Raw genomic sequence first — 17,204 nt, 5'->3', positions numbered from 1 at the left:
GACCTCTCTCCTCTGCCTGGGTGCTGGGCCTAAATTTATGAAAATGGACTGTTGCAGTGGTGGGTGACGTGAAGCCTCATTCTCTGCTATGACATGCAGACTGATTCTCTGCTGACATGAAGCCAGATTGTCTGTTACGGGACCTCTCTCCTCTGCCTGTGTGCTAGGCCTAAATATATGCCAATGGATTGTTGCAGTGGTGGCTGACGTGAAGCCTGATTCTCTGCTATGACATGCAGACTGATTCTCTGGTGACATGAAGCCAGATCCTCTGTTACGGGACCTCTCTCCTCTGCCTGGGTGCTGGGCCTAAATTTATGAAAATGGACTGTTGCAGTGGTGGGTGACGTGAAGCCTCATTCTCTGCTATGACATGCAGACTGATTCTCTGCTGACATGAAGCCAGATTGTCTGTTACGGGACCTCTCTCCTCTGCCTGTGTGCTAGGCCTAAATATATGCCAATGGATTGTTGCAGTGGTGGCTGACGTGAAGCCTGATTCTCTGCTATGACATGCAGACTGATTCTCTGGTGACATGAAGCCAGATCCTCTGTTACGGGACCTCTCTCCTCTGCCTGGGTGCTGGGCCTAAATTTATGAAAATGGACTGTTGCAGTGGTGGGTGACGTGAAGCCTGATTCTCTGCTATGACATGCAGACTGATTCTCTGGTGACATGAAGCTAGATCCTCTGTTACGGGACCTCTCTCCTCTGCCTGGGTGCTGGGCCTAAATTTATGAAAATGGACTGTTGCAGTGGTGGGTGACGTGAAGCCTCATTCTCTGCTATGACATGCAGACTGATTCTCTGCTGACATGAAGCCAGATTGTCTGTTACGGGACCTCTCTCCTCTGCCTGTGTGCTAGGCCTAAATATATGCCAATGGATTGTTGCAGTGGTGGCTGACGTGAAGCCTGATTCTCTGCTATGACATGCAGACTGATTCTCTGGTGACATGAAGCCAGATCCTCTGTTACGGGACCTCTCTCCTCTGCCTGGGTGCTGGGCCTAAATTTATGAAAATGGACTGTTGCAGTGGTGGGTGACGTGAAGCCTGATTCTCTGCTATGACATGCAGACTGATTCTCTGGTGACATGAAGCCAGATCCTCTGTTACGAGACCTCTCTCCTCTGCCTGGGTGCTGGGCCTAAATTTATGAAAATGGACTGTTGCAGTGGTGGGTGACGTGAAGCCTCATTCTCTGCTATGACATGCAGACTGATTCTCTGCTGACATGAAGCCAGATTGTCTGTTACGGGACCTCTCTCCTCTGCCTGGGTGCTGGGCCTGAATTTATGACAATGGACTGTTGCAGTGGTGGCTGACGTGAAGCCTGATTCTCTGCTATGACATGCAGACTAATTCTCTGCTGACATGAAGCCAGATTGTCTGTTACGGGACCTCTCTCCTCTGTCTGGGTGCTGGGCCTAAATTTATGACAATGGACTGTTGCAGTGGTGGCTGACGTGAAGCCTGATTCTCTGCTATGACATGCAGACTGATTCTCTGCTGACATGAAGCCAGATCCTCTGTTACGGGACCTCTCTCCTCTGCCTGGGTGCTGGGCCTAAATTTATGAAAATGGACTCTTACAGTGGTGGGTGACGTGAAGCCTGATTCTCTGCTATGACATGAAGACTGATTCTCTGCTGACATGAAGCCAGATCCTCTGTTACGGGACCTCTCTCCTCTGCCTGGGTGCTGGGCCTAAATATCTGACAATGGACTGTTGCATTGGTGGCTGACGTGAAGCCTGATTCTCTGCTATGATATGAAGACTGATTCTCTGCTGACATGAAGCCAGATTGTCTGTTACGGGACCTCTCTCCTCTGCCTGGGTGCTGGGCCTAAATTTATGAAAATGGACTCTTACAGTGGTGGGTGACGTGAAGCCTGATTCTCTGCTATGACATGAAGACTGATTCTCTGCTGACATGAAGCCAGATTGTCTGTTACGGGACCTCTCTCCTCTGCCTGGGTGCCGGGGCCTAAATATCTGAGAATGGACTGTTCCAGTGGTGGGTGACGGGAAGCCAGATTCTCTGCTATGGAACCTCTCTCCAATTGATTTTGGTTAATTTTTATTTATTTAATTTTTATTTTAATTCATTTCCCTATCCACATTTGTTTGCAGGGGATTTACCTACATGTTGCTGCCTTTTGCAGCCCTCTAGCCCTTTCCTGGGCTGTTTTACAGCCGTTTTAGTGCCGAAAAGTTCGGGTCCCCATTGACTTCAATGGGGTTCGGGTTCGGGACGAAGTTCGGATCGGGTTCGGATCCCGAACCCGAACATTTCCGGGATGTTCGGCCGAACTTCTCGAACCCGAACATCCAGGTGTTCGCTCAACTCTATACCTGACCTGTTTCAAAATCTCTCTTATCTCTAATATATTTACGGTGCTTCCTCTCTTTCACCTCTGTTTGTAAATTTTCAACGTTCTTTTGTAACTTGGCTTTTAAAACGCTGAATTCGGGCTGGGACCTCAGTTTCTGAATTTCTTGTGTCTCTTTTTCAAGTTGGGCTGACACCTTAGTTAACATTTTTTTCTCGTATTCTAGGATGTATGCTTGCATACGAAGTGAGTTGTCAGTTAGTAATGATTCCCAGCCTCTAATGAACTCAGTGTCTTCCTGGTGTGAATTGGGAGTAATATTTACTCTCATGCCCCTGTATACAATTTTTTGTTGCAGATATATTTCCAAAATGGTGATTTCCCAGATGGATCTTATGTATTTTTTATATGTTCTATTCATTTCTCTAAAGGCCTCTGTGATATCTTGGGTATTAATAGGGAGATTTTCAGTGGAAAAAACCTTGTTAGCTTCCAGAAGGTAATTTTGGCTATTGGGTTGGTTGGATAAGAATCTTGCCATATCACCAGTCACAGAGTGGTGAGGTGGCAAACACATGAAGAGTCAACATAGTGGCCCAGTCACAGAGTGGTGAGATGGCAACTGCATGAGGAGTCAACATAGTGGCCCAGTCACAGAGTAGTGAGGGTGGAAAACACATGAGGCATCAACATAGTGGTCAGTCACAGAGTTGTGAGGTGGCAAACGCATGAGGAGTCAACACAGTGGCCCAGTCACAGAGTGGTAAGGTGGCAACCACATGAGGAGTCAACATAGTGGCCCAGATTCAGTATGGGAAAGGTGGCAAATGCATGAGGAGTCAACACAGTGGCCCAGTCATAGGGGCAATGAAAGCACAAGATGGTGGGTGGCAGTAGGAGAACATGGCAGAAAGGCAGCAGGTGTTTGGCATCAGGCAGGTGGCAGCATCAGAATAGTGTCTGAAGCTGGTGGCCAGAAGAAACATTTTTTTTTCCCACAAAGTTTGGGTGTTACACCCAGAATGATCTAGTCTGAAGCATTAGGCACTGGTGTGTGGAAATCCTGGCTGATACACGCCTGACTCATCTTCACAAAGGTCAGTCTCTCACATTTTGGGTGGAAAGGCGAGTTCTCCTAGGGGTAACTATGCCCCCAGCTGCATTAAACACCTGCTCTGATGCCACACTACTGGCAGGGCAAGAAAGCTTTTCGAGGGCAACTCGGCCAGTTGCAGCCACAAATCAAGTTTGACTGCCCAGTAATCCAGAGGATCAGTCCAAGTATGCCACCACCTGCAGGTTCAGGTTCTGCTCCTTTTCTTGCTGCTGCTGGTGGGTGGTTTCTTCACTAGGCGGAGGAAGAAAACTGCTCATTAGAGACTCCAGACTTAAATTGCTGCTGATGGAGCTGGTGCTACTCCTGTGCCCCCACCCCCTCCAGCAGCCATGTCAGTGGAACGTGAGGGCAGCCCCCCCCCCCCGGTCAAACCTTCGTGAGGATGGGTGATGGCGCACATAGGCAGTGGCCAAGTGGCTACATAGGATGTCTTGATAGTAGTTCAGTTTTTATTCCCTTTCAGCGGGTGGAAAAAAGGCCCCCATTTTGGAGCAGTAGCAAGGGTCTAACATGGTGGAGAGCCAGTAGTCATCCCTATGCCAAATGGTGATAATACGGCTGTCACTACGCTAGCAACTCAGCATGCATCTGGCCATTTGCGCAAGGGACTCAAAGGAACTCCCTGCCTCCATCTCCACTGCATACAGCAACAGTGTGTTGGGGTCATCTGCCTGGTCTTGCTCATCGCCCTCTACCTCCTCCTGCTCCTGCTGACAAAGTGGCCTCCTCAAATGGCCTGAGCAAACGGCAGGTGTCACGCATGAGCTGCCACTGGCTAACGTCAAAGTTACACAGGGGACTGCTCCTGTCCGCCTACATCATCAAGAAATCAAAAATCGAAAGCAGCGGCTCCACCTATCGACCGAATTGATCAGGGTGCACACCTCTCGGTCCACCCAGACTGTCTGAACACAAAAAAATAGCAATAGATAATGAGGGGCACTCCAAATTTAGGAAAATGGCAGCAGGTACTGTATTCAAATATCAAATACGGTATTTAATATAATATGCCAATACATCAAATTACAACACAATAATAAAACCATACATACAATAAAACTGTATATTAAATGAGTCTGGACCTTAAATGAATCAATAGGATCCCAATGCAACTCTACTCGTAAATAATCGGAAACGGATCGCAATGCAAACACTAATGAATAAATCACAATGCAAATGATCGCCAAAAAGTCACAATGTAGATGATCATAAAAGAATCGTGAAAATATCGCAGTGTGAATCTACTTGTAAACGATCTAAGTCCTCATCTCTAGCCCAATACGAGGCTTCTCCTACGTCGGATGGCAGGACTCCGTGCTCAAGGCCGTGATAGCTCCACACAATATCCAGGATCTGTCCCGCTAGCTCGATCAAATAGCTAGGTAGTAATAATCGTGAAAGATATTTCTTACCACATGTCGTCACCTGCTGGATCTTACACTCGATCTTCCTGCCGTTCTTACCCTACGCGGCGTCCCACGTGGTATGGAGTCTCTACCGTGACGTCTCACGTGACTCCTCGGCTTAGCAGCGGTGTAGTGTTAAAAGACTGAGTAAAGTCCTATGTAGAATTGTGATAGGGCTAAATCCCTTTATTTGATGTCAAGACTCCCCAGGTGCCGTCTGAAGTAATTTTATTTTTCGGAAGCTCTTGCACCGCAAACAAACATTTCTCCAATTTGGCATATAACTTATTCCCCCGAAGGATCGTCAAAACCTGTCTCACATGATCCTGGTGGGTCTTCAGATCAGGAGAATAAATTAAAATGTCATCTAGGTAAACTACTACGAACTTCCCCACCAAGTGATGAAAAATGTAATTGACGAATTGCTGAAATACTGCTGGCGCGTTCGTCAACCCAAAAGGCATTACCAGGTTCTCAAAATGACCCTCGTGCGTATTGAAGGCCGTTTTCCACTCATCCCCCTCCTTGATCCTGATCAGATTGTATGCTCCTCTCAAATCCAACTTGGAGAACACCTTGGCTCCAACAATCTGATCAAAAAGATCAGAGATCAAAGGCAGGGGATATGGATCCCGGACTGTAATATGGTTCAACTCCCGGAAATCCAAACACGGTCTCAGTGATCCATCTTTTTTCTTCACGAAGAACAAACCTACTGCCACTGGAGACTTAGATGGTCTAATATGACCCTTTGCCAAACTCTCGGCGACATACTTTCGCATGACCTCTCTCTCGGGTTGAGAGAGGTTGTAAAGCCAAGACTTAGGCAACTTAGCCCCCGGAATGAGATTCACTGGACAATCATAGTCTCGATGAGGGGGCAATTCCTGAGCCCCACCCTCCGAAAAGACATCCGAAAAATCCAAGAGATACTGAGGCAAAGCCGTAATGGACACACCAGAGATAGATGTGCCAAGACAATTATCCGAACACATGACTCTTTGAAGTGGAAAAAATCATCCGTACCCCCTGTAAATTTCTCGGGAAGAGCGACTTTAGGCTCCCCTCTGGCACTGTGTGACCGAACTATGCACATCCGCAACCTCTAGGGATAAACCCTGCATGTAGTCAACCAGTGCATCAATTGACGCCATCACAAAAGCGCTGAGCAATGGCAGTCACAGTATGGCGGATTATAATGTCAGGGCGGACGTGAACTCAGTTGTCACGAGGGTGTCGAGAACCACGCCTGACTCCGTTATACCCGGGGTCAGGAAGTCGCAGCGGTTGGCTGCACGCTCTATTTAAGATAGGGCTGTTTTCCTTATGGTAGCTTTCTGGGTTTGCTTTGCAAACCCTTTTGGCTCACTCAGGGATCCGTAGCTCCTTCTCCTCAGCTGTTCCTTGTCCAGCACTCCCAAACCTCCTTATATTCCTCTCTCACACTTCTCTGGTTGCCAGATATAGAGCTTCCTGCCTGGACAGCTATTCTGACCCTCTGGAGCTGTGTTGCTGCGTTCTCTGGTAGTTGGTCCAGAACGCTACCCTCCGGATCCCTGTTGGACCTTTGTTGGTCTATTGTGGTCGCCCACCTGGGTGTATGTGTTTGTCTGTTTTGTCTGTCCTCTCCCTGGTGTTTCCCTCTTAGTGACAGTGGTGCGGACTAGCGATCCCACCGGCCCGTTCACTATCTAGGGCTCATTTTAGGGAAATTAAAAATAGAGGTATAGTGGGCACTCAAATATCCGGATCTATGTATTGGGTACAACAAATTTATTAAGATAGACAAACTTATCAATCTACTACATATAATAAAATAAAATATAACTTGCAGAATGTTCCCAAGTGTATGACAGTACAGGTTTAAAAGTCATAAGATATTCCTAAAAATATATAAATAATAATATTATAACAATATAATACTCCTAGAGGTTATTAATATATATTCACATTCATAAAAGTCCCTTTAAGATCTTCCGCACTAGTTTGTGCGATTGATATATAATATATACTGAGTTTTGGCAATGTTCTATCCGCATATGAATTCAAATCTGTAGGTCTCGCTTCTATGGAAGATTATAGTGGTGATTATTCAGGGGTTAGTACTATGCAGTATATTAGTTTGATTTAACTCACTGCTTGATGTTCGTTGGTTTCTCTAACTTTCGTGGCGTCCCACTACTGGTTAGATCACTCACCCCTCTTCTTATAAGCTGTCCATATAGTGCGCTTCCATTTAGCGGTAATCTTGAAATGTCCGCGAGGTTTCCTCTTGGTCTCTGTTAAGCGTCCCACGTGTAGATGGTTTGTCACGTGACCCCCCTCAATGGCAGTTCTGCCTCAGAAAGTCCAAATACAGGCTTTAGGCGCCTGTTCCCCAGACACACGGGTCTCCGCTCTCCAGCCCCTCACAGATCCCAGCACACAGACTCCTGAGCTCCACTGTCAGACGGAGGATTACCTCCTCCACAAACTAGTGCGGAAGATCTTAAAGGGACTTTTATGAATGTGAATATATATTAATAACCTCTAGGAGTATTATATTGTTATAATATTATTATTTATATATTTTTAGGAATATCTTATGACTTTTAAACCTGTACTGTCATACACTTGGGAACATTCTGCAAGTTATATTTTATTTTATTATATGTAGTAGATTGATAAGTTTGTCTATCTTAATAAATTTGTTGTACCCAATACATAGATCCGGATATTTGAGTGCCCACTATACCTCTATTTTTAATTTACCTATATTTCATATGTGGTTTGGGTGAACCACAACTTAGTGAGAGCACCAATCTATATTAGCAGGAGGGGTGAGCCACTATATATTTCCAATATCTAGCGCTCATTTTAGGGAAAGCCAGGGTTTAGGCACGTGATCGCCGCACGGGTGAGGAACCCGTCTAGGGACGTCAGGGCAGTCAGGTGCCAGCCGCAAGGTGAGTTAGGGGTCACCACCTTTCCCTCTCCCTTGGGCAGGGCTTTCCCTTTTTCCTCCCTGTGCGTGACGTCGGTCATTACATCAGTATAACAGATAACGCACCAACCAGGCTCTGGACGAGAGACAGGGGAAGGGTGACCTCCTAGCTAATCCCTGAACTCTTTCCCTGCACTGCTCAGCCCACATGCAGACCTTGAAGGTAGGTGAGATGTGTCCTCCAGCCTGGGCTGACAAAACCCTGAATTCCCTGAGATGGTGAAGTGGGGAAATAGGAGCAGCCTGCTCGCACAGAACCTGGATGCGATAGATGACACAAACAACCAAACTAGAAATGACACTTATCTTCCAGAGCAGGAACAGACAGCCAACCTTCCCTCCAAGCTTCCCAGACCACTATGATTAGTATAATCCGCTCAGAACACTTGGCTGGAGGCCATTTAAACTAATGACTCCACCCAGTGCACCTGATGAGAGGCGGATCCAGCACGGCACCAAAACCAACACTAAACTCGTGCTGCTATCCTGGCCGACCTCCGCACATCGTCAGAGTGGAGCATGACAGTATCCCACCGCTGCCACCAATTGTTGCGGAGCTTCAAGGTATACCCTCAATATCTTCACTTAAATCCCCTTGTAGCTGAAGAAGCAGGTCAATATCCAAGAGACAATTTCCCCAGTAACTGGACGACACACAGTTTGGAAGTCAACTGACTTTACTAGGCATGCGCACCTGGTTTCAAACCTCCAACAGCCTCATTTACATACAATACATAGATTACTATGGTACAAGGAAAGGTGGGGTCAGACAAAAGCGAGGGCTGATGGGAGATTGAGGGGGGACACTGCAGCTAGTTTAAACTGGTCTCCCAGTGTCCCTGAGACAACACCCTGCTGGGGAAGCAATGAGACAGGAAAAGGGGGGAGGGGAAGAGGTACAGACAAGAAAGGCGATGTGGCGATGTTTGCCACAGGCTCACCTTAACACTCCTCAGGAATCACCCAACTCCAAAAGTAAATAGTCAAAAGTGGAGGGGCACTCAAATATCTGAGTATACTGGACAGCAATGACAGATATATATGGTTTATTGGTATAATAAAATATCATGTAATGTAAATAAAATATCATAAAATATGGACATAACTACTGTGTGGTGGCACAATGTGGACATAATTACTGGGAGTGGAAACAATGTGGGCATTGCTACTGTGTGGTGACATAAAGGGGGAATCATTACTATGTGGGACAGTAAGGGGACTGGGTGGGATTGGGTGTGTATAGTTATGTTTTGGGCGCAGTTGGGGGCGTGGCCTGGTACGTTCTCCGCACATATTTGTGCTTTTCAAAAGTTGGGAGGTATGCTCCTTCTCTCTGTTTGCCTCAGTGTCTTTCTCCTGCTGGCTGCTGCCCAGTCCTCTGCGGGGCACTCCAGACTCTCGGACATCATCACAATTTGAACGGAGTATGGGTGGGGGGGAGTTTGAGTCAATTAAAGAGAGGAGGCAGTACTGGCGGAGCGAGGCGCTAGAACAGCCATAGAGGAGCGAGGAGACGGCTCATCCTCCTCATCCTCACTGAGGGCAAGAGCTTTTGGCAGCAGCAGAAGTTAGCTGACAGCAGAGCTGGAGCTGTCAGTAAAGGCTGTGCCGCTGCGCTCTGGGGACGTTCAGGATCCCGTCAGTAGGAAATTGCAGCAGCATTGCGGGAGTGGTTTACAAAATGCAGTATGATGTCGGCAGCACTGCTGTAATTGTAACATCTTACTCCACAGACGCAGATAGAACCGACTGGATCCCACGCCTGCCTGCGATGTGTGTTACAGTATGTGATACACATTGCAGGTCGCTAGCCCTGCTGTACTATTACTACTGTGTATGGTGATGACAGCACAGCGTCGCCAGTGGCTTGTCATGTGTTTTACATAGAGGGTGCCCCCTGTGCAGCAAAGGCCATCGGCCCACCGGGAATTCTTATTCTGGGTTACATTGCCAATCCGTCATTGCTGATCACTGCCACAGTCCCCTGATCACTGCCACAGTACCCTGATCACTGCCACAGTCCCTTGATCACTGTGATAGTACCCTGAACAATGCCACAATACCCTAATCACTGCCACAGTGCTCTGATCACTGCCACTTTATTCTGATCACTTCCACAGTACCCTAAACACTGCCACATTACCCCGATCACTGAAACAGTATCACTGCCCTGATCACTGCCACAGTATCCTGATCACTTTCTCAGTGCCCTGATCTCTGTAACAGTACCCTGATCACTGCCACAGTATCCTGATCACTTTCTCAGTGCCCTGATCTCTGTAACAGTACCCTGATCACTGCCACAGTATTCTGATCACCGCCACAGTCCCCTGATCACTGCCAAAATATCCTAATCGCTGCCACAGTGCTCTGATCACTGCTACTGTATTATGATCACTTCCACAGTGTCTTGCTCACTTCCACAGTACCCTAAACACTGTCACAATGCCCTGATCACTGCAACAGTCTCCTGATCACTGCCACAGTATCCTGATCACTGCCACAGTATCCTGATCACTGCCACAGTATCCTGATCACTGTCACAGTATCCTGATCACTGCCACAGTATCCTGATCACTGCCACAGTATCCTGATAACTTCCACAGTACCTTGATCACTGCCACAGTACCCTGGTATCACTGCCACAGTATCCTGATAACTTCCACAGTACCTTGATCACTGCCAGAGTACCCTGGCATCACTGCCACAGTATTCTAATCACTGCCACAGTATCCTGATAACTTCCACAGTACCTTGATCACTGCCAGAGTACCCTGGCATCACTGCCACAGTATTCTAATCACTGCCACAGTATACTGATAACTTCCACAGTACCTTGATCACTGCCAGAGTACCCTGGTATCACTGCCACAGTATTCTAATCACTGCCACAGTATCCTGATAACTTCCACAGTACCTTGATCACTGCCACAGTGTCTTGCTCACTTCCACATTACCCTGATCACTGCCAGAGTACCCTGGTATCACTGCCACAGTATTCTGATCACTGCCACAATGCCCTGAACACTTTCTCAGTGCTCTGGTCACTGTCAAAGTACCCTGTTTATGGCAACAGTACCCTGATTACTGACACAGTACATAATACAATCATAGCCACTCCTCACAGCTGCAGTACCCCCATCACTACCTCATCTCCCCCGTACAGGGTGATAATACTATTTTTTGTTGCTCAGTGACAGACACGTCTTAAATAAGTGCATGTACTTACCTGTTGGTGTAACGTGCCGACCTTTTGTGCTTTGTGTATTTCAAATGCGTCTCCTGATTATCAAAACCTTCTGCTCCAGTTCTTGATAAGTGAAAGTGAAACAATAAAACCTTTTGCTTTTATTCTTTTTTTTCCAATTCAAGGAAATGGAAACATTTATCTCTTTCGCCATCTGCTGACCGGTCACCTCCCAGAATCCCATTATCCTGCTGGAATTATGGAAAAGAACACTAAACCCAGAAAACTAAAATCTTTTTTTTTATGTCTCTCAAGATATCAGGCACAACCCCCCCCCCCCCCCCCCCCCCACCTCTCGGCATGTCTGTCGTACTGCAGCCAGCTCGGCCCGCCACCATTATAGTGAGTGGGGTCGGAGCAGACTTCCGGCGGCACGGTGGGCTACCGTTAGCACGGATCCGGCAGGCTGTTCCCCCGCCAGAACAGCCGGGCTCTTCTACCGCAAGTGTGAAAGTAGCCTAAAGAGGGGCAGGGATCTGACCCCGCTGAGGACTACTTCTTGGACGCTTGGTCCTAACAAGCCACAATTATTTTTCCCATTACACCCTATGTATTTAAATTCCATCTGCACCCAATAAGGGACCATTTTTGGAAGCTTTGGGATATGGAAAACCATGAGACGTGCCGGCGCGGAGTGTTTATATACAGGCGGTATATTTACACTGTCAAACATGCATTTACCCATAGCGATGTATGTCAGTGTCACTCGTCATTTACTATTGCTGTCATTGTGTTCAGAAGCTTAGGGAGGGGGAGGAGTGAGATAAAAAGCAAAAATTAAAAAAAAATATACAAAAAGAGAACATGTTTTCCTACAATATCTGACTCCTCGGAGACTAGGGGGCGTTATAGACCAATTTCCAGGACATTTGGAACAGCTTCAATTTGTGACAAATTATTCAGGTAGAAATAGTTTTTCTTTTTTTTATTATTCGGATTTAAATTGGCGCTCCTTCTTAGAGTCACTTTAAAGGGAATCTATCCCCCCATTTTTACCTGGGTAACTAACAGCATTGCCCCACAGTGGATTGCAAACATATCCATGTGCACTTTGTATCTTTATCCCGTGTCCAAAAAAATGCTTTTTTTCTGCTGAAAAACAGCTCCCAAGTGCCCAGACCTAGGGCTCATGCACACGACCGAAGCCTGTTTTGTGGTCTGGAAATTGAGGATCCACAAAACATGGTTACAGGCCGTGTGCGCTCCGCATGTTGTGGAATCTGTAAGACAGACAAGAATAGGACATGTTCTATATTCTTGTGGATGCCACGAAACGGACATATGGATGTGGACAGCACGTGGTGTACTGTGTGAATCTTTTGCAGCACCATTGAAGTGAATGGATATGCATCTAATCCGCAAAAGAGGTGGATAAAAAAAAAGCCCTTAAGAAGGGTCAGCGCTGCTTTAGCTGCTTATGTCTCTGGATTGGTAGCAGCTAGAGATACGGGCCTGGTCTTGTTTGAAAGCCGGGGCACATATCTGAACATTACTACTATTAAGGGTGCAAATGTGAGCATAACTACTGTGAGGGGGCACAATGGGGGTATTACTACTGTGAGGGGGCACAATGGGGGCATTACTACTGTGAGGGGGCACAATGGGGGCATTACTACTGTGAGGGGGCACAATGGGGGCATTACTACTGTGAGGGGGCACAATGGGGGCATTACTACTGTGAGGGGGCACAATGGGGGTATTACTACTGTGAGGGGGCACAATGGGGGCATTACTACTGTGAGGGGGCACAATGGGGGTATTACTACTGTGAGGGGCACAATGTGGGCATTGCTACTGTGAGGGGCAAAATGTGGGCATTACTACTGTGTGGTGACATAAAGGGGGAATAATTACTATGTGGGACATTAGGGGGACTGGGTGGGATTGGGTGTGTATATGTTTTGGGCGCAGTTGGGGGCGTGGCCTGGTACGTTCTCCGCACATATTGTGCCTCTTCGTGCTTTTCACAAGTTGGGAGGTATGCTCCTTCTCTCTGTTTGCCTCAGTGTCTTTCTCCTGCTGGCCGCTGCCCAGTCCTCTGCGGGGCACTCCAGCCTCTCGGACATCATCACAATTTGAACGGAGTATGGGTGGGGGGGAGCTTGAGTCAATTAAAGAGAGGAGGCAGTACTGGCGGAGCGAGGCACTAGAACAGCCATAGAGGAGCGAGGAGGCGGCTCATCCTCCTCATCCTCACTGAGGGCAAGAGCTTTTGGCAGCAGCAGAAGTTAGCTGACAGCAGAGCTGGAGCTGTCAGTAAAGGCTGTGCCGCTGCTCTGGGGACGTTCAGGATCCCGTCAGTAGGACATTGCAGCAGCATTGCGGGAGTGGTTTACAAAATGCAGTATGATGTCGGCAGCACTGCTGTAATTGTAACATCTTACTCCACAGGCGCAGATAGAACCGACTGGATCCCACCCCTGCCTGCGATGTGTGTTACAGTATGTGATACCCATTGCAGGTCGCTAGCCCTGCTGTACTATTACTACTGTGTATGGTGATGACAGCACAGCGTCGCCAGTGGCTTGCCATGTGTTTTACATAGAGGGTGCCCCCTGTGCAGCAAAGGCAATCGGCCCACCGGGAATTCTTATTGTGGGTTACATTGCCAATCCCTCATTTCTGATCACTGCCACAATACCCTGATCCCTGCCACAGTCCCCTGATCACTGCCACAGTCCCCTGATCACTGCCACAGTCCCCTGATCCCTGCCACAGTCCCCTGATCACTGCCACAGTCCCCTGATTACTGCCACAGTCCCCTGATCACTGCCACAGTCCCCTGATCACTGCCACAGTCCCCTGATCACTGCCACAGTCCCCTGATTACTGCCACAGTCCCCTGATCACTGCCACAGTCCCCTGATCACTGCCACATTCCCCTGATCCCTGCCACAGTCCCCTGATCACTGCCACAGTCCCCTGATTACTGCCACAGTCCCCTGATTACTGCCACAGTCCCCTGATTACTGCCACAGTCCCCTGATCACTGCCACAGTCCCCTGATTACTGCCACAGTCCCCTGATCACTGCCACAGTCCCCTGATCACTGCCACAGTCCCCTGATCACTGCCACATTCCCCTGATCACTGCCACAGTCCCCTGATCACTGCCAAAATATCCTGATCACTGCCACAGTACCCTAAACACTGTCACATTAGGCTACTTTCACACTGCCGTTCAGAACGGATCCGTCTGCATTATAACTTACAAAAATTTCTAAGTGTGAAATTAGCCTGAACGGATCCGTCCAGACTTTACATTGAAAGTCAATGGGGGACGGATCCGTTTGAAGATTGAGCCATAGTGTGTCATCTTCAAACGGATCCGTCCCCATTGACTTACATTGTAAGTCTGGACGGATCCGCTTGCCTCCGCACGGCCAGGCGGACACCCGAACGCTGCAAGCAGCGTTCAGGTGTCCGCCTGCTGAGCGGAGCGGAGGACAAACGGTGCCAGACTGATGCATTCTGAGCGGATCCGCGTCCACTCAGAATGCATTAGGGCTGCACGGATGCGTTCGGGGCCACTTGTGAGCCCCTTCAAACGGAGCTCACAAGCGGAGCCCCGAACGCAGGTGTGAAAGTAGCCTTACCCTGATCACTGCCAGAGTACATAATACAATCATAGCCACTCCTCACAGCTGCAGTACCCCCATCACTACCTCATCTCCCCGTACAGGGTGATAATACTATTGTTTGTTGCTCAGTGACAGACACGTCTTAAATAAGTGCATGTACAAACCGGATTCCAAAAAAGTTGGGACACCAAACAAATTGTGAATAAAAACTGAATGCAATGATGTGGAGATGGCAAATGTCAATATTTTATTTGTAATAGAACGTAGATGACGGATCAAACGTTTAATCCGAGTAAATGTATCATTTTAAAGGAAAAATACGTTGATTCAAAAGTTTCACGGTGTCAACAAATCCCCAAGTAGCAATAAGAGGCTGGAAAAAGTAAATTTGAGCATAACGAAGAGCTGGAAGACCAATTAACACTAATTAGGTCAATTGGCAACATGATTGGGTATAAAAAGAGCTTCTCAGAGCGGCCGTGTCTCTCAGAAGCCAAGATGGGTAGAGGGTCACCAATTCCCACAATGTTGCGCAGAAAGATAGTGGAGCAATATCAGAAAGGTGTTACCCAGCGAAAGATTGCAAAGACTTTGCATCTATCATCATCAACTGTGCAGAACATCATCCGAAGATTCAGAGAATCTGGAACAATCTCTATGCGTAAGGGTCAAGGCGGTAAAACCATACTGGATGCCCGTGATCTCCGGGCCCTTAAACGACACTGCACCACAAACAGGAATGCTACTGTAAAGGAAATCCCAGAATGGGCTCAGGAATACTTCCAGAAACCATTGTCCGTGAACACAATCCACCGTGCCATCCGCCGCTGCCAGCTGAAACTCTACAGTGCAAAGAAGAAGCCATTTCTAAGCAAGATCCACAAGCTCAGGCGTTTTCACTGGGTCAGGGATCATTTACAATGGAGTGTGGCAAAATGGAAGACTGTTCTGTGGTCAGACGAGTCACGATTCAAAGTTCTGTTTGGAAATCTGGGACGCCATGTCATCCGGACCAAAGAGGACAAGGACAACCCAAGTTGTTATCAACGCTCAGTTCAGAAGCCTGCATCTCTGATGGTATGGGGTGGCATGAGTGCGTGTGGCATGGGCAGCTTGCATGTCTGGAAAGGCACCATCAATGCAGAAAAATATATTCAGGTTCTAGAACAACATCTGCTCCATCCAGACGTCATCTCTTTCAGGGAAGACCCTGCATTTTTCAACAAGATAATGCCAGACCACATTCTGCATCAATCACAACATCATGGCTGCGTAGGAGAAGGATCCGGGCACTGAAATGGCCGGTCTGCAGTCCAGATCTGTCACCTATAGAGAACATTTGGCGCATCATAAAGAGGAAGGTGCAACAAAGAAGGCCCAAGACGATGGAACAGTTAGAGGCCGGTATTAGACAAGAATGGGAGAGCATTCCTATTTCTAAACCTGAGAAACTGGTCTCCTCGGTCCCCAGACGTCTGTTGAGTGTTGTAAGAAGAAGGGGAGATGCCACACAGTGGTGAAAATGGCCGTGTCCCAACTTTTTGGGGATTTGTTGACACCATGAAATTCTGATTCAACATATTTTTCCCTTAAAATTGTACATTTTCTCAGTTTAAACTTTTGTTCCGTGATTTATGTTCTATTCTGAATAAAATATTAGAAGTTGGCGCCTCCACATCATTGCATTCAGTATTTATTCACGATTTGTATAGTGTCCCAACTTTTTTGGAATCCGGTTTGTACTTACCTGTTGGTGTAACGTGCCGACCTTTTGTGCTTTGTGTATTTCAAATGCGTCTCCTGATTATCAAAACCTTCTGCTCCAGTTCTTGATAAGTGAAAGTGAAACAATAAAACCTTTTGGTTTCCCTCTTTTTTTCCATTTCAAGGAAATGGAAACATTTATCTCTTTCGCCATCTGCTGACCGGTCACCTCCCAGAATCCCATTATCCTGCTGGAATTTTGGAAAAGAACACTAAACCCAGAAAACTAAAATCTTTTTTTTTATGTCTCTCTCAAGATATCAGGCACAACCCCCCCCCCCTCTCGGCATGTCTGTCGTACTGCAGCCAGCTCGGCCCGCCACCATTATAGTGAATGGGGTCGGAGCAGACTTCCGGCGGCACGGTGGGCTACCGTTAGCACGGATCCGGCAGGCTGTTCTCTCCGCCAGAACAGCCGGGCTCTGCTACCGCAAGTGTGAAAGTAGCCTAAAGAGGGGCAGGGATCTGACCCCGCTGAGGACTACTTCTTGGACGCTTGGTCCTAACAAGCCACAATTATTTTTCCCATTACACCATATGTATTTAAATACCATCTGCACCCAATAAGGGACCATTTTTGGAAGCTTTGGGATATGGAAAACCATGAGACGTGCCGGCGCGGAGTGTTTTTATACAGGCGGTATATTTACACTGTCAAACATGCATTTACCCATAGTTAATAATAGAAAAACTCCAGTTGTATTTTGAATCAAATGGTATTCTGTTTATTCTGACATGCGGCTTCAAAGTGACGTTTCGGCCTAAATGGCC

At 47.4% G+C, this 17,204-nt stretch overlaps 1 protein-coding gene across 2 annotated transcripts in view; it reads right to left on the bottom strand.

The window, feature by feature from the left end:
- LOC122929157 (interferon-inducible GTPase 5-like) overlaps positions 1 to 17,204 on the bottom strand; it is a 54,688-nt gene that overhangs the window by 36,833 nt on the left and 651 nt on the right. The window contains exon 1 of one of the 2 annotated variants that reach the window (XM_044282664.1): positions 11,072 to 11,215. The exons of the other annotated variant lie outside the window; for it this stretch is intronic. The gene's annotated coding sequence lies outside the window, so the exon portion shown is untranslated. Of the gene's footprint in view, positions 1 to 11,071; positions 11,216 to 17,204 lie in introns of those variants that run through there. 2 annotated transcript variants of the gene reach the window in all.

The sequence above is a fragment of the Bufo gargarizans genome, chromosome 2 (assembly GCF_014858855.1).
Source record: "Bufo gargarizans isolate SCDJY-AF-19 chromosome 2, ASM1485885v1, whole genome shotgun sequence".
NCBI classification, from domain to species: domain Eukaryota; kingdom Metazoa; phylum Chordata; class Amphibia; order Anura; family Bufonidae; genus Bufo; species Bufo gargarizans.
Note: the sequence above shows the minus strand (reverse complement) of the source record. Positions and strands in the feature narration are given on the sequence as shown.